This window comes from Macrobrachium nipponense, chromosome 35 (genome assembly GCF_015104395.2).
Source record: "Macrobrachium nipponense isolate FS-2020 chromosome 35, ASM1510439v2, whole genome shotgun sequence".
NCBI lineage: Eukaryota > Metazoa > Arthropoda > Malacostraca > Decapoda > Palaemonidae > Macrobrachium > Macrobrachium nipponense.
The window spans coordinates 36019890-36045107 of NC_061096.1; the positions used below are offsets into that span (position 1 = coordinate 36019890).

Here is a 25218-nt window from a genome sequence, read left to right on the forward strand (position 1 = left end):
CCATCAGGCAGATGAAGAAATATTTTAAGATTCTGTTGCTAAGTTTCCGTAATGTTACCTGTGCAATAATGATTGGTTCTTTAAGAATGTTGATAGGAATATAATTAACAAGCTCATTTGCAACGTATGTAGAAGTTAATGAAAACTCCTCTCTGTTGTTATATATATATATATATATATATATATATATATATATATATATATATATATATATATATATATATATATAGTATGTATATATACATATATATATATATATATATATATATATATATATATATATATATATATATATATATATATGTGTGTGTGTGTGTGTGTGTGTGTATGTGTGTATGTTTGTGTGTGTTCAACTCTGAATCTTTTAACTTTAAACCAGTCTGGCATATAGTGTTCCTTTTGCGACAGAACTCAATATTCATATAATTTTTGAAAATCGTATCCAGCTCATACCTGCTGTGTGTTAACTTTTATGTAAACAGTCTTATGCTCTTGTGATGACTAGTAGGTTTTTATGGCTCGGACTGTGCAATTTTTTAGTGAAAGCTTCAACAATATAGTCATCATTCTTGATACTTCTCTCTGCGTTGCTTACGTTATCATTTCACTTTGTCTATTTTTAAAAGAATATAAAGCTTGCATTAATAAAGATACCTGGAAACGCACGTACACAAAATAAAAAACGGACAAACAAACAAAAACGCATCTTGAAAAGGCTCTGCCTTTAGATTGAATTTGATGTTTGCATATACTCTACTTGTATGACATTTCATAACCTGTTATGTAATTTTGATAGATATTAACTCAGAAATACTCATTTTTATTCTTCTTCTAAAGCACTTCGCACTGCCATTTTTAAGTAGTTCTCTCATCTCATATATTTGTTTTAATCAATCTTCATACGCTCTTAACAGTCCAGTTTTTGGAAATGTAATGTCTCCGTTCTCTTTCCAGATTCCTGGAAACGCCCATTAGGTAAGTGTCGACGATCGTGTTTTTCACTTTTATTACTTGGATTACACTATATTTTTTTTCTTTTTTTGGTGTTGGCAACTGTTAGTTTGATATATGTATATATAATTTTATGTATGTGTATTTGTTTATGTATATATATATATATATATATATATATATATATATATATATATATGTGTGTTGTGTGTGTTGATATATAATTCTCAGAAATAAAAGTACTTTTGCTGATAAAGCTTTGGTAGTGTGAATGCATTTATGTGCATTGTGTGCAGATGTGTGTTCGTAGAGAGAGAGAGAGAGAGAGAGAGAGAGAGAGAGACGTAATATCCATGTGTGTGTGTGCATGTGTGTATGTCAGTGTCACTGTGAAATTTATGGGAGTCTGGATACCCGAATCTTGGTCTAATATGATGGCCTCAAAATAAGCGTTTGGTTTCAGCAGATCAGATTTTCCGAAACATATCAGTAACGAACAATTATATTAGAAAGTTGCCTTAATAAGAGGAGCTTGGTACGTAATTGGAAGAGTCCAAAATGAGTAAAGTATTTGGGTAATTCTAGCCGTGATTATTACTTCTTCATTACGTCAAGAGATGAAATGACGATGCTGTACGCTCACATAAGCGACTTCAATTTGCTTTGTTTTACATGGGAAATGGTCAAGATACTGAAGGTCTCTCTCCCTCTCTCTCTCTCTCTCTCTCTCTCTCTCTCTCTCTCTCTCTCTCTCTCTCTCAGTCTAATTAGCATCATGGCGCATTATTACAATTTGTTTCGTTAGGGGAAAACTTCAAATTGCTGATAACAAATGTCTTGGTAATTGGGTGTTTTACCGTTGCGTGAATATCTAATTTATTTCTAAATAAAATCTATTTCTCGGAAATATTTCCCAAATACCTATTTCTTCTCTTTCTCTGCGTCCTCCTCTACCCTCTGTCCTCCCCTTCCCTTTTTCATGTTCTTCCTGCTTTGGCTCTATCTCCGTAATCCCCCCCACCTCTCTCTCTCTCTCTCTCTCTCTCTCTCTCTCTCTCTCTCTCTCTCTCTCTCTCCCGTTTCCCAACCTGATTTGGCTCCAGAGAGCGTGCTATCCATACTTCCGCCTTCACCTTGCTACGCCTGAGTGATCAAAGCGATACAAACATTACAAAGCTTTCTTCTTCTTCTTCTTCTTCTTCTTCTTCTTCTTCTTCTTCTTCACTCGTATATGACGGTTCCCCTTTCCCCAAAATGAAAAGCGTGTTTGTCGATAAGTGATTATTACTATTTTCTGATATGTTTCTACACTTCGTTTCCCTATGAGTCATTTTCCAAACATGTTTATAAACATATGTAAAGGGACTTCTAGTTTATGCTAGACGAGGCGCCCACAAGCTATGTTTGATGACGTCATTTTCAAATGCATGACATGTTTATTTGACTTGATTGGTCCGTGAACCCGTTAATCCCATCGTGTGAACAAAGTCCATAAACTAATGAAGACGCACACGTATACAATTAAATATCTCCTAAGAAAATGTCTTAAAGATTAGGTTCCTTATTCAAGTTCAATATCTGTTGCGAAATGTTCTGAAAACTTAGGTTCTTTATGTTTAGTATCAGTTAGAAAATGTCTTAAAAATTGGGTTCTTTTTTTTCCAGTTCTGTATCAGTTAGGGAAACTTAAAACGAGTAACTCTAGGAAGCTGGAATTTCAAGTTAAGCATCTTTATAATAGGCCATTGACCCATATTTTCTTATTCATTGAAAATTCGCCAGCCACAGTTATTGACTTCCTTGAAACCCTTAGTACCAGACTAATATCCTAATAAAGACATCAAGGTTATAATAAAATGTTACGATATGAGGATAATAAACCTCGAGAGAAGGTTAAAGCTACGATGTCCGTTGCTTGCTCAGGGGCTAAGAAACTATACTCTGTTTTTTCTATCTGTCCATCCGCCTGTGGTGTTTCCGTATGGTAACACTGCGTCCCGGGCTTTAGATAGTTACATTCAGCTTACATTCAACAATAATAATAATATCCTATTTCGAATATTAACGGTGTACTTCGCATACAGTAAATTATTAAAACACTTTTGTACACCCAGATATCCTTTTATTTACCTAAAACTTACACATAGCGTAACTATTTAAAGCCCGGGACGCAATGTTACCATACAAAAACACCACAGGCGGATGGACAGATGGAAAAAAACAGAGTATAGTTTTTATTTACGAAAGTTTCGTGAGACAAACAAACAATTTTGAGGCAAGTGTTTTTCAGAATGTGTAAAATGGATAATTTTCTTTATAAATGCTCATTATTAAGTAGGACGTTTTTGTCAAATAACAATTTAGTTGCTGGGTCGAAATGACAGTAAATATCACTGCTGCAGTAGGAGGGCGGATTACAAAAGTGAAGTTATTTGTCCTCGTAAGTGTTTAATGGCAATTATGTCGAAAATGAGTTTGTTGCTTGTTACAGCTACGTAATGGAATTGTATTATTGAGTAAATTACTACTGATTCGATACATTTTAATTGGTATACCGGGATGCATGATAAAATAGAATTCGAAAGCATTTTATAAATAGGGTTTCAGCAGTAAGTGATAACAGTGGGAGAGTAGTATTACATTTTTTAGAAAGACTTGCTAACTGAGTACTGCACATTTCAAAAGACAGTTTACAAGAGTAATAGGTTTATTGTAGGAGGATGCTTTTTGAAGAATCTCATATCCATGTATAGATCTGATACCCTCTGCAGTTATACCTGTTAGGCTGTTTCGCCCAGTTTTGTTTTCGTACCGTTGAAGGATATTGCGCTGAAATCAAGGGAACATTGAGATGCACATAGATAGTGGGATTGCCACTTGTAAATGAGAATTAGAAACAAAGGCTCAAATGATGAGAAATGCAAGGTCCACTCGAAAAATGCAGTCATCAAGTCTTGTAAACATGAAAGAAAGCGTCATGAAAAGGCAGTATTGGAAAGAACTCAGGAATGAGAACCATCAGCATAATTTGAAAGCTTATTATCTGAATTATTGGGTAGGTTATTATCTGACTTATTGATGAGAAGGAAATAGATATTGGCTAGATTCTTCTCAGCGAGAACCAGGAGGTTCCGTCGGTCAAAGATGGCAAAGAAAAAGTTTGCAGCCTAAGGAATGATAAAAGATTATCTCATTATTGAGGATATGCTGCAATTCCGAAGTATAAGAGTGCTCGAAAATGTCTTTACATATTAATATCACGAATTGACTGATATTCATGGTCACTAACGTAGTCTGAAACCAAAATTCGTTCATTTTTTTTTTAGTTCAGTTTGATTACGAAAGTGCCTGCAGTAGATTACAGAGTAAAGTAATTATATTTTTGATAATGGACTCTTCATAAATTAATCACTATGATAACATTATTTCATGAATACTGCGTTGCATTTCAATTTGCAGTGTCTCTCTCTCTCTCTCTCTCTCTCTCTCTCTCTCTCTCTCTCTCTCTCCTACATATGCTAACGCAAGATATCCCTCTCTGACGATCTTTCTGTCAGATTGAACTTTTATTAGAAAGTCTCTCTCTTTCCCCCTTTCTGCCGTTTGTCAAATTATATTTTCCTCTCTCTCTCTCTCTCTCTCTCTCTCTCTCTCTCTCTCTCTCTCTCTCTCTCTTCGGTATTTCATTATTGGGAATTCTGGCTTGACTTTTCTGCAGTGCTCGTCTTGGCTGATGGGGGAAATCAGATTGCGTCACTGTACCGAAGATATTGGTCAGGGGGTCGGTAGGAAAATTCTTTGATATACCGCCCCGTCCTGGGAGTTTATGCTGCGGAAGAATTCGCCACGTGCCGTTTTTCTTGTGCGGTGTTGGGTTGTGTCACGCGAATTTCATATTTCCATTTTTTATACACATTCGAAGAGAGAGGCTAACTTTGCATAGGTAGTTTCTACGGACTGTTTTTCCTTGATTTTGTTTCTCAGTTAAAACGTTGGGAATTTTTCCAGTCTCGGATTTCAAGGCGTTTTATTTATCACCATAGGTGAGTAGTGCCTTTAATGCACCATACGCGGCGTACTGTAGACATTACTGAAGGGTCTTTGCAGCGTCCCCTCGACCCCTATCTGCAACCTCTTTTATTCCTTTTACTGTAACTCCATTCTTATTCTCTTTCTTCCGTCTGACTTTCCACCCTCTCTGAAAATTTGTTTCATAGCGAAACTGCGAGTTTTTCTGTCTTTCAAACCTTTTCACTGTCAATTTCTTTTTCAGCGCTGAATGACCTCGTAGGTCCTAGTGCTTGGCCTTCGGTCTAAATTCTCTCTCTCTCTCTCTCTCTCTCTCTCTCTCTCTCTCTCAAAGCGTTTTATCGAATATGTATAGTAAAATAACATCATTTTGTATATCATTATTTGCCTTTTATTTCCCACGCTTTACTTGTGAAAGATGTATTGATCAGTAAATACCAAGTGCATCTCACTTTTTACCTCCGTAAACACATCTGTTCTACAATTTACAGAGTGCTTACACTGTCGTTCTAGTCATGCTCTTCAGATCTTTTCTTACAATAATTATCCATATATTTACTCTTAAATTCTTTATGAGGCAGCTATATCCATTCTTCCTCCATCAACCCAACATTCATCTTCCTGCCTTCCAACTGTCTTACTTAAAACAGTTTCATCTCTTTATGTTTTTAAATATTTCTCGTGACTATTATTCTTGAAGCATAAGGCGCATTTATAAAAGACGTTCTTGAACACCAAAGGCTTCCCCCTCTCTCTCCCTGATGCATGTTCATACACAGTCTTCGCTTTGATCATAAAACTCCCGAATCGTTCCTAACACATTGCCTGCCAAGCCGTGTGTCCTCGAAAATGCCACAATTCTTATGTTATTTATGTCTTGAACTATATCTAGGTTTGATGTGAATGCTTATATACTTTCCCTTTTATTTTCACGCCTCACATACAACCATTTCGTAAAAAATACATGATTTATTGCCTCAATTCCTTGTACACACACAGACAAACATCTTCCTTTATGAAATTGTCAATCATCTCATTTTTTTTATACATCCAAACCCTTCGTTACACCTTCTTGGTATGTGGAACAGTGATATGCCCCTATGATTCTTCCCTCATGTCAAGGATCCTTGTTTTTTCTTCATGATTTCTTACGAACCTTTCCTTCGTATACAACTAAATTCGGCATCTGAATTCATCATTTGCTATGAGAGCAAAGTGCATCTTTCCCATTATTCAGTGTTTTTGCAACCTTCTTGTCCAGTTCTGCACCCACTTCCCCAACTACCCTCAGATTGATATCAGGCCATTCAACAATGATGGCCAGGTCAGTCGAAAGCTGACTATAGTAGATTCACATCAACCGTGCATCTGATGTCTAGGCCATTCCCTTACGACGCTCCTGATGAGCTGTTGATAAGCCAGTCACCAGGCTGGAAACCCTCAGTCTCTCTCGAGAATTCACATGGGTAGGATCTATGCTCCACCTCTCCGAACTTTCTCGATAGAGACTGAGAGTTTCCAGCCCTGTGATTGGCTTATCAACAGCCAATCAGGAGCGTCGTAAGGGACGGGCCTAGACATCAAATGCACGGCTGATGTGAATCTACTATACCACTACAGCGGCTGTAAGAGATTGTACCTAAACGTAGACGCCATGGGAAGTGACAGTTGGTTTTATATTCCCTGGAGAGTCGGGAAATAAAGCAGCGCTTACTAATAGGATGACGGATCTCTTTAGGGGGAAATGTGTCCTAAAATCAAAACGAGAGCGTCCTCGCAACCGTATATACCGGATCTCAAGGACTTCAAATGTCCCAGTTGAGAAGGCTTTACAGTCACCTTGTATTTCGTTATTGAAACCCTTGCCTCACATATGTAAGAGTTTGCATATATTGATTTAGAATAAATATAATTAATTTGACAACTAACGAATGATGAAATGCGATGCACATGCTCCGCGTTCGTATTTTAATTGGAGTTGGAATTGTTTTGTGATAGCATTCTTTTGATATAGAGAGAGAGAGAGAGAGAGAGAGAGAGAGAGAGAGAGAGAGAGAGAAGAGAGCATTCTTTTCATTACCGGTGAGCCATTAATGTCGCTAATCAAGCGCAGAATGAATATATCCTGATGTTTGTTTATGCGTTTTTGTAGAGAAAACATTGCTGTGAAGCTCACAGCATGAGTTTTTTTTTCTTTTAAGTAATTAGAAATTTACGTGTATTTTTCTAACGGATCTTGCAACTCGAGATGACGCTTGAACCCCGTAGTGCCGTCAATGCACCTCACGCGGTTCACTGTAGGCATTACTTAAAGTTCTTTGCAGCGTCCCTTCGGATCCTATGGTAGATTCACATCAACCGTGAATTTGATGTCTAGGCCCGTCCATTACGACGCTCCTGATTGGCTGTTGATAACCCAGTCACAGGGCTGGAAACTGTCTCTCGAGAGAGTTCACATAGACAGGATGTATATTCCATCTCTCCTGAGGGATACGGCTTAAAAGTATCCCTTAAGAGACGTGGAACATGCATCCTCCTTATATGAACTCTCGAGAGAGACTTAGTGTTTCCAGCCCTGTGATTGGCTTATCAACATCCAATCAGGAGCGTCGTAAGGGACTGGCCTAGATGTAAATCCACTATAGCTGCATCCCTTTTCATTCTTTTAATTGTACCTCCGTTCGTATTCTCTCTCTTCCATCTCTCTCCTATCAAATATTTCATAGTGTAGCTGCGAGGTTTTCCTACTCTCAATTTACTTATTAGCGCTGAATGACGTCTCAGGTCCCAGCGCATGGCCTGTTGTCTAAATCTTATATTCCATTCAATGACTTGTGACAGAATTGTACACCCAGGATTATACTTGTTTTCAGTATATCTTAGTTTTACCAGACCACTGAGCTGATTAACAGCTCTCCTGGGGCTGGCACGAAGGATTAGATATTCTTAATTGACTACGAACCAGTTGGTTCCCTAGCAATGTGACCCACAGCTTACTGTGGGATCTGAACCACATTGTTTCGAGAAATGAATTTCCATCACCAGAAATAAATTCCTCTGGTTCCGCGTTGGCCGAGCCGAGAATCGAACTTCGGACCACCGGATTGGTAGGCGAGCGCGAAATCCACTCGTCCAACGAGGAACACATGCTTGTTTTGCAATGAAGAATATTGAATATTAACGAAATGATGGAGATTTTGGTACAAACGCCATCCAGCGTAGGTTGGGTTCTCTTTGTGCAACCAGTACCCTGCACGAAAACAAGAGGGGAAAACTATAGAGATTAGGGCAGTGATTTTAATGCCGTTAGGGGATCTTCACAAGAGATCAGTGCCGATGACTGGCGTGGGAGGGCGATGGGGGTGGGGGGGGGGGGGGGGGGGGGACGTGGATCGTTCATCTACTCCAACACTCTCCCTCTCTCTCTCTCTCGTTGAAAGTATAAATAAACTCCCTTCTTCCTTTGACATCATCCTCATTTTCCACCTCTAGAATAAATTTGAATGTATTTCAACGTTTAATTTTGCGTCGGTTTGTTTTGGAATATGTTTTTTTTTATTTATTATTTGTAGTCTGAAGTTTTTGTGTTTCTATTATATATTTTACGAAAGATTCCATGTGGCAAATTCTGTGGATTTCTGTGTTGTTGTGGTCATAAGTAAGGTAGTATGGCAATTATTCGAACCATTTACCCTTATGTTGCCTTAATGGTGGAATATCTATGCTGCAATGGGTAACTGCTGGGTTATCTCTCTTTCCAAATGAATTTTTCGTGTTTCCTATCTTATTATTCATATATATTATATATATATATAGTATTTATATATATATATATATATATATATATATATATATATTTGTTGTTATCTGTTTTCAACTAATTATTTTTATGTATTGCTGATTCTTTTATTATTTGACATTTCGAATAGATTCAATTCTAGGCAGTGTTATATACAGTATATGCATTCGTTTCTATTTCGTAGAAGTTTGTTGTGTGGGGTTATGGCTTTGCGGCTTCTTCTGTAGGAGTGTACGTAGGCACTTATGTAATAGTTACCTTCAGTGGTCAATGGCTTCTTCTTAGGTGTAACTATTTTTTGTTCAGCAGTCATTCAAGGGTTTTGCTGAATATAGATTTTAGACTCTATTTCTCTGCCTTTCTCTAAAAATGTTTCATTGTTTTCATAAGAATTCCATTCCAATACAAGACGAGCTTTTAGGCGAGTCAGCTTCTTCCGTTCAGGGCCGGATATTGTCGTTGGGAACCGAAGGCAGCAGAGTTATCCAATCCTTCTGATTCTCTTCATTTCCTGTCGTTTATTTTGCTTTTGATTTCTTTTATTATTATTATTATTATTATTATTATTATTATTATTATTATTATTATTATTATTATCATCATCTTGAAATACAGTCAGATTTAAGATTAATAAATTAATGTCTCGAATTTTTTTGACGTTAAGAAAATAGGAAATCATTTTTCCTCTCGGTAGTAATTCTTACAGGTTTGGAAAAGAGATAATTGTCAAGATTAATTAGGTATTGTCTAAGCAAATATATTTTACGTTGTTGAAAACAGAAAATCATTTGACTCTAGCGTATGAATTTTTTTTCTGGTCAGGGAAAGAGATAATCGTCATTTGGTTCAGCTGCTGCCGTTGGGAGAATAATAGATTGAAATGTAGTATGCATTTTGAAAGACTTCAATGAATAACAGGGCTGTGTTTGTGGCGTTCGGGCGAACTTGTATGCAGGAGTTGCATCGCAATTTAGGTTTGTGTGCTTCCGAAGCTTGGTTCGAACGGCTGGTGATTTTTTTTTTCTTAAATGTGGGGAAAGTGGGAATAATGGAATATGTTGTTGGTTGCAGGATTACATGTTAGACTCTCTCTCTCTCTCTCTCTCTCTCTCTCTCTCTCTCTCTCTCTCACCTCTTGAATGAGTTTTTTACTAGTGTATTCACAACTGAAGACACTACCTCAATACCGGAACATGCTATTAAATATGGAGGGGCAGATCCACTGGACAAAATAATATTTACAGACGATGACATTAGAAACAAAATAGACAAACTCAACAAGTTCAAATCTCCTGGCCCGGATGGGATTCATCCAAGAAAAATTAAAGAGCTAAAGAGGAGATAGTTCCTCACCTATATAAACTCTACTACAGGAAAAGTGCTGAACAAAGAAAGGCACCAAAAGGATGGAAACTAGGTAATGTGCCCCAAGTTTACAAAAAAGGTCCAAGAGAAGAGCCGGGAAATTATAGACCAATCTGCCTAACGTCGGTCGTTTGCAAGATTTTTGAGTCCATAATTGCAGAACAAATTGTGGATCACATAGATAGAAACAACTTATTGTTAAGCAGTCAACACGGTTTCAGACAAGACAGATCCTGCCTATCAAACCTCTTGGAGATTTTTCATAACATGCTAGATATCTACGACAGTAGTAGAACAATAGATATACTCTACTTAGATTTCCAAAAGGCCTTTGGCAAAGTCCCACATAGGAAACTGATGACAAAAGTTAGAACCTTAGGAATTTTAGGAGAAACAGCAGACTGGGTCGAAGACTGGCTAACTTATAGAAAACAGAGTCGTAATAAATGTTGAAGAATCAGAATGGACAGATGTAACAAGCGGAGTTCCCAAGGGTTCTGTCCTTGGCCCTTTCTTGTTTTTGATTTACATAAATGACATTGATGAAGGCTTAACTAGCAGGATAGCCAAATTTACAGATGACACCAAACTAGGTGTAAATGCAGCAGACCCAGATGCAGTGGAAAGTTTAAGAAATGATGTAATGAAAATAGGAGAGTGGTAAAAAAAATGGCAAATGCCTTTTAACGTAGATAAGTGTAGTGTTACAAATAGGAACAAACAACACTTATAACAGCTACTTGCTGCTTGAGAATGACATAAATAGTGTAGAACAAGAGGAGGACCTTGGATTCATTATTACCAAGGACTTGAAATCCACTAAACAGTGCATAAAAGCAGAAAAGAAGGCACAGAAACTAGTGGGATACATAAAGAGGCAGTTCAAATTCAGAAACAAGGAAACTGTGCTGCAGCTCTACACATCAATAGTTATACCCCATCTTGAATATGCAGTACAGTTTTGGTCACCGACACTAAGAAAATACATAAATAGATTAGAACGAGTACAATCATGAGCCACAAAGTTAATTCCATCCATCAGGCAAATAGGTTACCGAAGACGACTAGAGAGCCTGAACATGCGTGTGTTGCGGCCTCTGAGAGAGGTCCGCTTCAGGTTCGATATGAAATAAATAAAAAAAAATATTTCAACACCAACAGTTGAAACTGGGGATACGAACATAGAAAGAAACACTAACACAACAAAGGTTCATTTACAAGCTTACTAACATAGGTAAATGCAGAATGGTATCTCCTATTTACATAAAAAGATAGAATCTTACACTGCATGAACTGGGGGAACAGTGAGGCAATTCAAATACTTGCTAGTCAATTTGGCAATTCGAAGCGATGGCTTCACAAAAGGAAAGCGGTGATTGCAGACGTCCTCTTGACTCCGTATTGCAGAAAATAGTCTACTGGTAAGGCAGGAACTCCCCAAAACCTCTAGCAGGACCTTTTCTTTTCTGAAGTCTGCTCAACGTCAACGGTCGAGATAACACGGTCGTCCACTCCTGAAGACGACTAGACCAGTATCCAACCAACTCTTCTTCTGATCCTTCGTCGGTTCCTTTTTCTCTTATCTCTCTTGGATGATCTCTGCAGCTGCTGATCTCTCACTGATAATCTGATCTGTGGCTCTTACTGAGGATATCTCTCTGTGACTAACTGGTGATCTCTCTCTTACGATCTCTGCTCTCTCCTGTTCGTCCCGAGGTTTCCGGAACTTCTTAGATGAATCTAGACGAGGTATTGCATCAGAAATCACTGCATTTCTCTTGTCACGACGGCGCCCGATGAGTTCCACAACACTCCTGCCGATTCTAGAACAACCGCGAGAACGCCCCTCCAACACGGGCGCGAAAGCCTCCTTGCTGCCGAACTTCTCGAAAATGCGTTTTCCTTTCCTTTAACTTCCTTTGCTATGAAGCAATTACAATCACAGTGTAGGCTAGAAACACGACGATTGTGAGGACAACTAATAGAAACATTCAAAATACTGAAAGGCATAACAAAAGTAGACAGTAACCTTTTTATATTAAACGAAAACCAGACAAGAAATAATGACTAGAAACTAGAACTGAAGAGATACAACACATCAAAAAGACCCCATTTCGGCTCAACTTCAACACTAGACCCCCAATTCGGCTCACAGGCGATAAACCCCATAAGCTTGCCTTTATCTTAACCTCACATACATTGACCATTAACGACTCCACGGGAAAACAACCAAATATTTCACTCTAGTTCAGAAAAGAACCCCAAAATGGCTTATGAATAACTCTTCGGATAGGAGAATCATGGATTCGCTCGACCCCTTGAAAATACCCAACCCCATTTTGGCTCAAGATATACTATACGGAAGAAAAAAACCAATATTTCACCTAAATATGAATGTGAGTGAAAAAATTCTAAGTCCCTTAAACCTAACCTAACCTAACCTAACCCACCTAGGGGTTAGTTCGAGACCTCCCTCCTGCCGGCCCACGCGCCCTACGAACCTGTTTGAACTTAGGGTATGTGTGTGTGGTATGCGGTTGATGTTTCCGCGTGTGCCCGGTATATGCTGTGCCCTTTGGATCATTGGAGGTTGGTCTACAAGAATGTTTAATTGGAGGTCTAAGAGAATTTCCTTTGCCCTCAAGAGTTTTTATTTATTTATTTATTTTATTTTTGCATGGTTGGAATTTTTAAAATTTTATATTTTTTTGGTACTTTTTTTCAGAAATGTTAATTTTGACAGCAAATTGTTTGTATCTATATTGAAGTATTTTTTCATATTATATATATTTGATTATATACTAATCTAATTATATCTATATTGTATGTATAGGACATTATATAGATATATATATATATATATATATGTATAGGTATATATACATATATATAGATAGATATCATATATATATATATATATATATATTATTTGTATATATATATATATATATATGTGTGTGTATATGTGTATATATATAATATTTATATATATATCAAGGGCAGGAACACGAAGAGATTCACATTATGCTTTAATCCTACGTTTCGTGACAACATCGCCACATCTTCAGGGATTTTTCTACAAAATAAAGTATAATATGTTAACATAAAATAAGAGCTGATCACAAGATCCAATAGTTGAAAAGTAAAATCAGTTTAATGGTAAAATTACAACTCTCATACTTAAATTACATGCACACTTGATTAAAACAGACCAGAAGTACCAAACAACTTACAAATGACGAGAAGAACATTTAAAAATTTCAGCTAAATTACACAAACATAAAAGTAATAACAAATATCATAAAAGTAAAAGTCATATATTCACAAAACCACAGCCAAAAACAGCTCAACACTTAACCAACCTTTCAGCATCAAAGATAAAAACACACTAAAATTAAACAACAAGAGGCACAAGGAATGACAGAATAATTAGGCTGAAAACAATGGGACAGCAGAGGAATGGTTGTTTAAAGTTGGAACTCGTAGTTTGATGTTCAGAGTTTCCAAAATCAACAGTTCGCTGGGTTCCCTTGTTTGGCCAGTAATTTTAAAATCTTCGTATTTGACTGTAGCTTTACATTTAATAGTGTGCTTCCTTATATAAGATGTTTCAGGGTTAGATAATTTACACCCAGTTCTGTAACTAACTCCCTGATGGGAATCGGCCCTGACCCTGAGAAGACGCCGGGTAGATCCCACATATTTTCCCAGATTACATCTGGGACAAGTGTATTCATAAACGACACCCGACGTCATCAAAGGGCAGAGCCGATCTTTAAACTTGAAGAGCGAGCCAATGGTCTTGGGATTCTTAGGAATAAGTTTTAGATTTACGGCTCCAAAATATCTATACACAATCTTGGTAAACTCTTTTCGAAAATTATCGTTTAACAGATACGGGAAACTGGCATAGAGAGGGAACTTGGGGACCTTAAAACGTAAATCTAAAACTTATTCCTAAGAATCCCAAGACCATTGGCTCGCTCTTCAAGTTTGAAGATCGGCTCTGCCCTTTGATGACGTCGGGTGTCGTTTATGAATACACTTGTCCCAGATGTAATCTGGGAAAATATGTGGGATCTACCCGGCGTCTTCTCAGGGTCAGGGCCGATTCCCATCAGGGAGTTAGTTACAGAACTGGGTGTAAATTATCTAACCCTGAAACATCTTATATAAGGAAGCACACTATTAAATGTAAAGCTACAGTCAAATACGAAGATTTTAAAATTACTGGCCAAACAAGGGAACCCAACGAACTGTTGATTTTGGAAACTCTGAACATCAAACTACGAGTTCCAACTTTAAACAACCATTCCTCTGCTGTTCCATTGTTTTTAGCCTAATTATTCTGTCATTCCTTGTGCCTCTTGTTGTTTACTTTTAGTGTGTTTTTATCTTTGGTGTTGAAAGGTTGGTTAAGTGTTGAGCTGTTTTTGGCTGTGGTTTTGTGAATGTATGACTTTTACTTTTTATGATATTTGTTATTACTTTTATGTTTGTGTAATTTAGCTGAAATTTTTAAATGTTCTTCTCGTCATTTGTAAGTTGTTTGGTACTTCTGGTCTGTTTTAATCAAGTGTGCATGTAATTTAAGTATGAGAGTTGTAATTTTACCATTAAACTGATTTTACTTTTCAACTATTGGATCTTGTGATCAGCTCCTACTTTTATGTTAACATATTATACTTTATTTTGTAGAAAACTCCCTGAAGATGTGGCGATGTTGTCACGAAGCGTAGGATTAAAGCATAATGTGAATCTCTTCGTGTTCCTGCCCTTGATCACAGTAATATGTAAATGTATATACAGGGTGTCCATAAAGTCCCAGTACCATCACAAGCAATAAATACTTGTAATGGAACTGTTACTTTATGGACACCCTGTACATATATGTGTATATGTATGTGTGTATATAGTCCAGTATTTTCTTTATATATACTATTATATAATATATATATATATATATATATACAACAACATCTATATATATATATATATATATATATATACACATCTATATATACTTCTAAATGACCTGGACGTACGTCTTTTCCCAGTATTTCCCATCCCCCCATTCCTATCGGGGTTGAATTTGGACTTAAAAGGCATCGGGAGTGTCACTATCCATCTCAGCGACCTCAAAAACTATGGATTAGACTCTAACATCTGTCGGTTTTGGTTATTTTTACATCTCACCCCCTTCCAACACACCCTTCCCCCTTTACCCAATGGTCTTATTTTAATTCTGTTTTCACAGGGAGACCTTTCCTGGTTTGATATTGACTTTATATTTAAAATCTCATCTAAGTCGGTCAAGAGATGTAGATTTGCATAGCGTCCATACAAACAAACAAACCAACACAGATATTTTCTCATTTATACATACACACACACACACACACATATATATATATATATATATATATATATATATATATATATATATGTATATATGTGTGTGTGTGTGTATGTATAAATGAGAAAATATATGTTGGTTTGTTTGTTTGTATGGACACTATGCAAATCCACATCTCTTGACCGACTTTGATGAGATTTTAAATATAAAGTCAATATCAAACCAGGAAAGGTGATATATATATTATATATATATATATATATATATATATATATATATATATATATATATGCTTAAAAAATCACAGTAGATGCACGTGACTTCTTAAATAAGCGAATATCCACGGGAAATTGATAGTCAGGAATCCAAGCGCTTTCGTCTTTATTCAGACATCGTCAAGGAGCTACTAAAGTACAATTGGAGAGGAAGGCCTCAGGTACAAACAAGATCAGGAATACCAGATGGTTAATTATCAAAAGGGTAAAAATTAAAAGGGATAATCCAGGAATATCGGATATCACACGGTCACAAACTTAAACAGATTCTAACCCTAACCGAAATTACAAAGTATCTTTACAGTCCAAAACATGTAAAAACTGAATATATTAATTTTGTTGCTTATATTTATCTACAACTTTTTTCATTATGAAAGCATCAAGTTTAAATAAACCAAGACTTAAATTTAGAACATTTCTATTATTTGACTTGATAAAACAAGATTCAATGATATTCCTTTTAACTGTGTCATTACATGGGACTAAGGCTCTTGCTTGACTCCAGTTAATAGGATGGTCTAAATCTCTCATATGTACAAATAATGCATTCGATATTTGCCCAGTTCTCACAGAATATTGATGTTGCTTAAGACGCTGTGAAAGAGATTTGCCGGTCTGTCCGTAATAGATTTTATCACACTTTTTGCAAGGAATTTCATATATGCAGCCTGGAAGTTCTTTAGGAGAATTTTTTATTACTAAACTCTTGACATTAATATTACTGAAAACAACATTTATGTTAAAAAGCTTTAAAATTCTAGGAATATCTAAATACCTTTCATCATAAGGTAATTTTAGAATGTTATGCTTACTAAATTCAAGTTTGTCATTAGTTGAATAAAATGTTTTTCTAGCTCTTTTCCATGCCACATCTACAAAAATCCTTGGGTATTTAAGTTTCAATGCAATATCATAAATAGTTTTAATTTCAGCGTCAATAAACTGCGGGCTACAGACACGTAAAGCCCTTAGGAACATCCCAGAAAAAACAGAGAATTTAACATTTTGATGGTGATTGGAGTAATAATGAACAAAAGAGGCAATATTAGTTGATTTTCGAAAGACTGAAAAGGTGAAATTTCTATCATTTCTATGGACAGTTACATCAAGAAAATTCAAATTACAATTTCTTTCTTCCTCTACAGTAAATTTTATAGAAGGGACTAAATTATTGAGATTATTAAGGAATTCCTGGAGGTTTTCGTGAACTGGCCAAATACAGAATGGATTTAATTTGTTTATTAAAATGGGAGTTAACTGTCTGTGTAGGGTCAGACCTCAGTTTCGTATAAGTATCAGTGTCATTTAGCAATGTCATTATTTTACTTATATAATCACTTTTATTCATTATTACCACTGCATTAGATTTATCTGCTTTTGTCACCTTCACTGTTTCGTCTTCTTTAATTTTCTTAAAAGCCTGTCCTTAGCAATATTTACATGGAATTTTTTGAGAAAAAACTCTTACCAAGAATTTTGCCCCAAAAAGTTATTTGGTTTAGATACGTGGATGATATCTTCTGTATTTGGCCAGTTCACGAAAACCTCCAGGAATTCCTTAATAATCTCAATAATTTAGTCCCTTCTATAAAATTTACTGTAGATGAAGAAAGAAATTGTAATTTGAATTTTCTTGATGTAACTGTCCATAGAAATGATAGAAATTTCACCTTTTCAGTCTTTCGAAAATCAACTAATATTGCCTCTTTTGTTCATTACTACTCCAATCACCATCAAAATGTTAAATTCTCTGTTTTTTCTGGGATGTTCCTAAGGGCTTTACGTGTCTGTAGCCCGCAGTTTATTGACGCTGAAATTAAAACTATTTATGATATTGCATTGAAACTTAAATACCCAAGGACTTTTGTAGATGTGGCATGGAAAAGAGCTAGAAAAACATTTTATTCAACTAATGACAAACTTGAATTTAGTAAGCATAACATTCTGAAATTACCTTATGATGAAAGGTTTTTAGATATTCCTAGAATTTTAAAGCTTTTTAACATAAATGTTGTTTTCAGTAATATTAATGTCAAGAGTTTAGTAATAAAAAATTCTCCTAAAGAACTTCCAGGCTGCATATATGAAATTCCTTGCAAAAAGTGTGATAAAATCTATTACGGACAGACCGGCAAATCTCTTTCACAGCGTCTTAAGCAACATCAATATTCTGTGAGAACTGGGCAAATATCGAATGCATTATTTGTACATATGAGAGATTTAGACCATCCTATTAACTGGAGTCAAGCAAGAGCCTTAGTCCCATGTAATGACACAGTTAAAAGGAATATCATTGAATCTTGTTTTATCAAGTCAAATAATAGAAATGTTCTAAATTTAAGTCTTGGTTTATTTAAACTTGATGCTTTCATAATGAAAAAAGTTGTAGATAAATATAAGCAACAAAATTAATATATTCAGTTTTTACATGTTTTGGACTGTAAAGATACTTTGTAATTTCGGTTAGGGTTAGAATCTGTTAAGTTTGTGACCGTGTGATATCCGATAATCCTGGATTATCCCTTTTAATTTTTACCCTTTTGATAATTAACCATCTGGTATTCCTGATCTTGTTTGTACCTGAGGCCTTCCTCTCCAATTGTACTTTAGTAGCTCCTTGACGATGTCTGAATAAAGACGAAAGCGCTTGGATTCCTGACTATCAATTTCCGTGGTATTCGCTTATATATATATATATATATATATATATATATATATATATATATATATATATATATATATATATATATATATATATATATATATATACATACACACGTATGTTCTCGTAACTAAAATAGTAATATTCTCTCTGTCTCTCTCTCCTTGCGCTTTTGTCGGCATTGCTGCCTCACTGCTGGGGTGTCACCACAGGGCCAGATCATTGCAGAGGGGTTTTGTTTAGCCAGCAATGAGCGCCTTCCCTCTGCTCACTGGCGCTGCTCACCAAAGTAATAAGGTAGTTCTTGTTGTCTTGCATCGCTCCAACTCTGAATTTATATGTATTCAGAATTTCTGAATAGATATATATTCAAAATTTAGAATCCCTTGAAAGAGGGTTTATATTTCTTTTCATCGTTCCAACTCTGAATTTATATATATTCAGAATTTCTGAATAGATATATATTCAGAATTTAGAATTCCTTGAAAGAGGGTTTATATTTCTTCTACGCCTTTTGAGGATCCCAAAATAAGTGTGTTCAACCTTGTATCCAACAACAGCTGGCAGGTGGAGTGTCCTCTGATAGGTTGTTTGTACCTCTTGTTCACATTTAAGGGTTCCTTGTATGAACCGGACAGTTGGTCTCCTCCTGAAGCTTCTGTTTTTATTCCTTGTTGTGTCTGATAGCAGACTCCCTTGTCGAGGCTGAGTAGTAGACGCTTGAAGCTGTGGGTTGGTTTGAGAATCTGACGGAAGCTTCGACTCGTCTCTTCTGGATTTCGAAGACTTCCTCCTTCCTTGGAGCCAGACGGAGACAGTTCGTCCTCCTCCTTGAGTGTCTTGAAGGGCTCTTTCCCGTTGGGATTTCGAATTCTTCCGCCTTCCTTAGAGACAGACGGAGACAGGGTGCTCGTTCGTTCGTCCTCCTCCTTGCGTTTCTCGAAGGGCGCTTTCCCGTTGGTGATTTCGAATTCTTCCTCCTTCCTTGGAAAAGACGGACGCAGGGTGCTCATTCGTCCGTCCTCCTCCTTGTGTGTCTTGAAGGGCGCTTTCCCGTCGGGATTTCGAAGTCTTCTTCCTTGGAAAAGACGGACGCAGGGTGCTCATTCGTCCGTCCTCCTCCTTGTGTGTCATGAAGGGCGCTTTCCCATCGGGATTTCGAAGTCTTCTTCCTTCCTTGGAGACAGACGGAGACAGGGTGCTAGTTCGTTCATCCTCCTCCTTTTGTGGCTTGAAGGAACCTTTCAGGTTGAGATTCTTGAGGATTTGGGAAGCCTTTCATCGCAGTTCCAAATCATTGCGGAAGGTTTAGTGTAACCAGCAGTGAGCCTTCCCTCTACTCATTGGAACTGCTTATGAAACCAATGAGACTTCTGGGTATATGGTCTTCTCCTTTCCACAAAGTCCTGCATCACTCCAGCGCTGAATATCATAGGTTAGCACTTTTTAGAATTCCTTGAAGCAGGTTCCTGTTTGTGGTTCTTCTTCTGAGGATCCCTCAAATAAACGTTGACAATTTCACCTTGCATAGAATCGCTTTATTGATGATCTTTTAATACCTACTTCCTCATTTTTCTTCATCTTCTTTTGTCTCTTGGGAAATCTGAATTTTCCTTTTTTCTATCGATGGTCTTGCTGTCCTTCCTTTTGGGTATTCTGAGGTCTTTCTCGCTTTCCTCCAGCTCCTCTCATTCCCTCTTTCTGGTCTCGTTTCTGTATCCAGTCTTCCTTTTGTTCCACGTCTCCTCGTATGTCTTCTTTCCGCTTTCTCTCAGCACCACCACCCTCCTCCTCCTCCTCCTCCTCCTCCTCCTCCTCCTCTCCTCCTTCACCTCCTCCTCCTCTCCTCCTCCTCTCCTCCTCCTCCTCCTCCTCCTCCTCCTCCTCCTCAGACACAAAATGAATAATTATGATAAAGGAAGATCAAATATTATGGAAAAGTTGGACTTTTTAATGTCAGAATTTTTGGAAATGAAGAAAAGAACAACATACCAGAACAGGAAAGAGACATGGTCAAATCCTTATTATTACCCATATTAAATGAAGGAGAAAACACGCAAACCATCACAGTGATGAATGCGCAGGGTTTAGTTACGAGTAACTCAAAAAGAAAAATAGAGTACTTAGAAGGACTAACCCAAATTGAAAAGAAAATAGATATAATGAATATAAGTGAAACCTGGTATTCCCAAGAGACTGGGAATGACGATCAAATAAAAGGGTTCCAAAATTATAGATCAGATAGAAAAAATAGGAATCAAGGGGGAACCGCGATATATGGGAAAGACAAAAAACAAGGAAAATTATATGAGAAATATAGTAACTCAGAATGTGAACTAATAGCGGTAGAACTTGAATCTGAAAAATTAATGAACATAGTAATATATAGACCCCCTAATACTAAAGAGTGACATAATAATAGAAAAATTCGATGATATACGTAGAAATCACAAGGACTGGACTATTCTCCTATCTGGAGACTTTAACTTTCCTTTCGTAGACTGGAAAGAACGAATAGGAGATTGTGGTTGTATTTATACATATAAAAAAGAGAGTAATAATAGTGCAGAAGATAAGAGGCAATTCGAAAAGCTATTAGATATGCTACTAGAATACAACATTCAACAAATAAATCACCTGCCAACAAGAAAGGAAAATACTTTAGACCTAGTATTTGTGAACGAGGTGAATTATGTTAAAGAAATAATAGTTTATAATGCGAGTATTTCAGACAATAATGTCATAGAATTAACAGTCCATTCCAAAGCAAGTAAAAACAGAGATAAGCAAGAAATGAAAAAGTGGGAAGGATATGGAAAATACAACTTCTACAATAAAAATATAAAATGGTCAGAAATAAATGAAGAATTAAACAAAGATTGGGATAACATTTTCGTAAGTGATGATATAAAGGTAAATATGGAGATATATAAAATATTAGAGAAAATAGTGGATAAATATATACCGAAGAAGAAAAGTAAACATCAATCATGCATACCAAGAGACAGAAGGATCTCGTCCAGAAAATCAGAAAGTGGAAAAAAGGTCTTGCAAAAGAAAAAAAATGCATGGAAATTGATAGAACTAAAAAGTAAGATTGTAAATGCAGAACAAAAGATTATACAATTAAAAGAAAATGAAAAACGGGACATGGAAGAAAAAACCTTGATAAATATCAAGCAAAACCCCAAACTATTATACTTGTATGCGAAAAAGATGAATAAAAGAAGAATAGAAATAGGCCCTTTAAGAATTTAATGGAATTTAAAGAATGAAAAAAAGGAAATATGCAACTTATTGGCAGAACGATATAAGAGAGAATTCACCCCTAGAATTGATAATGAAGATAATGATATAGAAGTAAGGGACGAAAATATTGAATATTTAGCTGACATAGACATTAATGAAGCTGATATTGTGCAGGCTATTAATGAAATTAAAAATGGAGCTGCAGCATGGCCTGATGGTGTCCCTGCTATTTTGTTAAAGAAAGTAGTTCATTCTATCGCAAAGCCACTTGCAATATTATTAAGACAAAGTGTAGTACAGGCAAGATTTATGATGAGCACAAATTAGCTTATATTACCCCTACTTTCAAAAGTGAGGCAAGTAATTATAGGCCTGTGAGTCTAACATCACATATTATGAAAGTGTATGAAAGAGTAATGAAGAAAAATATTATGAAACCTATTATAAAATTAATTTGTTTAATATAGGACAACATGGTTTCGTACCCAGAAAAAGTACACAAACCCAACTGTTAGTCCACCGTGAGAACATATACAAAAATATGAAAAGTGGAAATGAAACAGGTGTGGTTTATCTAGACTTTGCAAAAGCTTTTGACAAGGTAGACCAAATATATTAGCAAAGAAAATTAGAAAACATCATGTAGTGGATAAAGTAGGAAGATGGTTAAAAGAATTTTTACACAACAGAAAACAGATAGTTATTGCAAACGATGAGAAATAGGATGAAGCTAAGGTAATATCCGGTGTGCCACAAGGTACGGTGTTAGCTGCATTACTGTTTGTTATTATCATGTTAAGGACACGGTAGTGAGTAGTTTCGCCGATGACACAAGAATAAGTAGAGAAATTACTTGTGATGAAGATAGGAACACGCTACAAAGAGACCTTTAACAAAGTATATGATTGGGCAGAGGTAAATAGGATGGTATTTAACTGTGACAAATTTGAATCAATAGATTATGGAGATAGAGAAGGAAAGCTATATGCATATAGGGGACCTAATAATGAGACAATCACAAATAAGGAGGCAGTTAAAGACCTTGGCGTGATGATTAATAGGAACATGTCATGCAATGATCAAATAGCAATTCTATTGGCAAAATGTAAAGCAAAAATGGGAATGTTGTTATGGCACTTCAAAACAAGAAAAGCTGAGCACATGATTATGCTTTATAAAACATATGTTCGTAGTCCACTTGAATATTGCAATATGATATGGTACCCACACTATCAAAAGGATATTGCACAAATAGAGAGTGTACAAAGGTCCTTTACAGCTAGAATAAAAGAAGTTAAGGATCTTGACTACGGGGAAAGACTAGTCCTTAAAATTATATAGTTTAGAAAGGATAAGAGAACGCTACATGATAATTCAGGCATGGGAACAGATAGAAGGAATAGCCGAAAACATCATGGAGCTAAAAATATCAGAAAGAGCAAGCAGAGGTAGATTAATAGTGCCCAAAACTATACCAAGAAAAATAAGGAAAGCACACAGGACACTATGCACCAGCATCGATAATGCAGCGTCTATTCAATGCGTTGCCAGCTCTTCTGAGGAATATATCAGAAGTGAGCGTAGATGTGTTTAAGAATAAGCTCGACAAATATCTAAGCTGCATCCCAGACCATCCAAGATTGGAAGATGCAAAATATACCGGAAGATGTACTAGCAACTCTCTGGTAGACATTAGAGGCGCCTCACACTGAGAGACCTGGTGCAACCCGAACAAGATGTAAGGTCTGTAAGGTAAGGTAAGGTCCTCCTCCTCCTCCTCCTCCTCTTCCTCTTCAGTATCTGCATCTAATTCCATCTGAATTTCGGCTTTCCACCCATTGGGGCGTTCTTTGGACACTCTCCTTCCTGGAGCGTCCTGTTCTCTGTCTTTTGTCAGTGAGCAATTATGCCTTGTCTGGCATTCTCCGGATTCTTTTTTAACTCCTCCAAAGGTATTCATTCTTCCACCTGCAAAAGTAGCTTAGCTCCTCCATCTGCCTCTGAAATTGTTCTCTCTCTCTCTCTCTCTCTCTCTCTCTCTCTCTCTCTCTCTCTCTCTATCATAGTAGCCATCTTGCTTGGTGAGACGTTCCTGCGTGAAGTCAGATTAATCAACAGATATCACAAGTTTAACATACGTCTAGAATTTGAGAAATATCTAGAAGTGTTCGTGAACTATCGGTGATAAGATTAGTGTGAAAATAGTAGGATAAAGCGTCTTCTAAGTTAGTTTATCAAGTGTAATACTGTAAATCAGAACAAGATGGCAGTAAGTTCCAACTGCGGGAAGAAATGGCGAAATTTAGCTTGCTTGGCGGATTCGCAATACGATGAGGTAGCAGGAAGGGAACTGGCATTTCTCATCTATGAGATCAGCAACAGTCCTAACCAAAAAGATACAAAAGCATTCATAGATATATTAGAAGGATATAATCCTTCAAACTGGAACAAATCTAAAGAAAACATCTTGAAAATAATTGAAGAAGTTCCAAATAAAATCCAAGTGGTCAAGAGACTCATAAAGAAAATATACATAAACCAACATATTCCGACAAAGAAAATGAATAAGGTGAACCTTGTGAATATCCTAATTGATGCATTAGGAAAAAGAATGCCAAAAGCATGCAAACTGTGTAAGGTTTGGTATAGCATAGTCAATCCACAAAACCTAATCAGAAAATGTGCTGCATGCAACATTCCGACCCATCCACAGTGTGCTGAGGTAATGCAAGATATGAGAAAAGATAAAAGAATATTTTGTTCAACATGTCTATCATGGATAGACAATGTTATTAAATCAAGATTGAATGTACAAATAGTTGAGGATGAAGAAGAAGAAGAAGAAGAAGAAGAAGAAGAAGAAGAAGAAGAAGAAGAAGAAGGAAAACGGAAGAGAAGTAAACAAAAATGAAATGACAGAAAAAATAAGGAAAACAAAGAACAAGATAAAAGTATGGATGCAGAGATACTCATTGATACTACATATGAGGCAATAAAAGCAGCATACCTACGAAGAAATAAATTACGATATGACAACACAAAACAAGCAAAAATCCGAAGAGGCTCTACCCAGATCTACACAATGACGGGAAAGAGGAAAAAATAGACAAAAAAGACAAAATCTGCAACCTTTTGAAAAGAGGGAATTGCAGATTTGGAGAAAGATGTTACTACAAACATCCTAAGGTATGTCACAACTATGAAATATATGGTAAATGTGCATACCTAGATGGCTATGGGGATGATTGCAGAGATCTGCATCCAAAAATATGCAAAACCTAAAAGAAGGAAAAGGATGTAAGTTCGACAAAAAAATGTAAATATATGCACCCTGTAGCCATGAATCATAATCAAATAAATAACCAACCAAGTAATAAAATCCAAAATAAGAAAAAAACAAATAAAGAGAGAAATAAAGAATATCAGGTAAAAGAAAAAAGCAAGCCACCAACGAGATATGCAGAGGTGTCAGCAAAAAATTTCAAAGCATCAGCTCCAAAATTCTACTCAAGAGATAATAACTGTATTTATT

General features: G+C 36.4%; 1 protein-coding gene across 11 annotated transcripts in view; it reads left to right on the top strand.

The window, feature by feature from the left end:
- Window positions 1–25218, top strand: part of LOC135208623 (uncharacterized) — a 292063-nt gene that overhangs the window by 78751 nt on the left and 188094 nt on the right. For 9 of the 11 annotated variants that reach the window (XR_010313193.1, XM_064241001.1, XM_064241002.1 and 6 more), the window contains one exon: window positions 955–975. The exons of the other annotated variants lie outside the window; for them this stretch is intronic. The gene's annotated coding sequence lies outside the window, so the exon portion shown is untranslated. The remainder of the gene's footprint in view (window positions 1–954; window positions 976–25218) is intronic. 11 annotated transcript variants of the gene reach the window in all.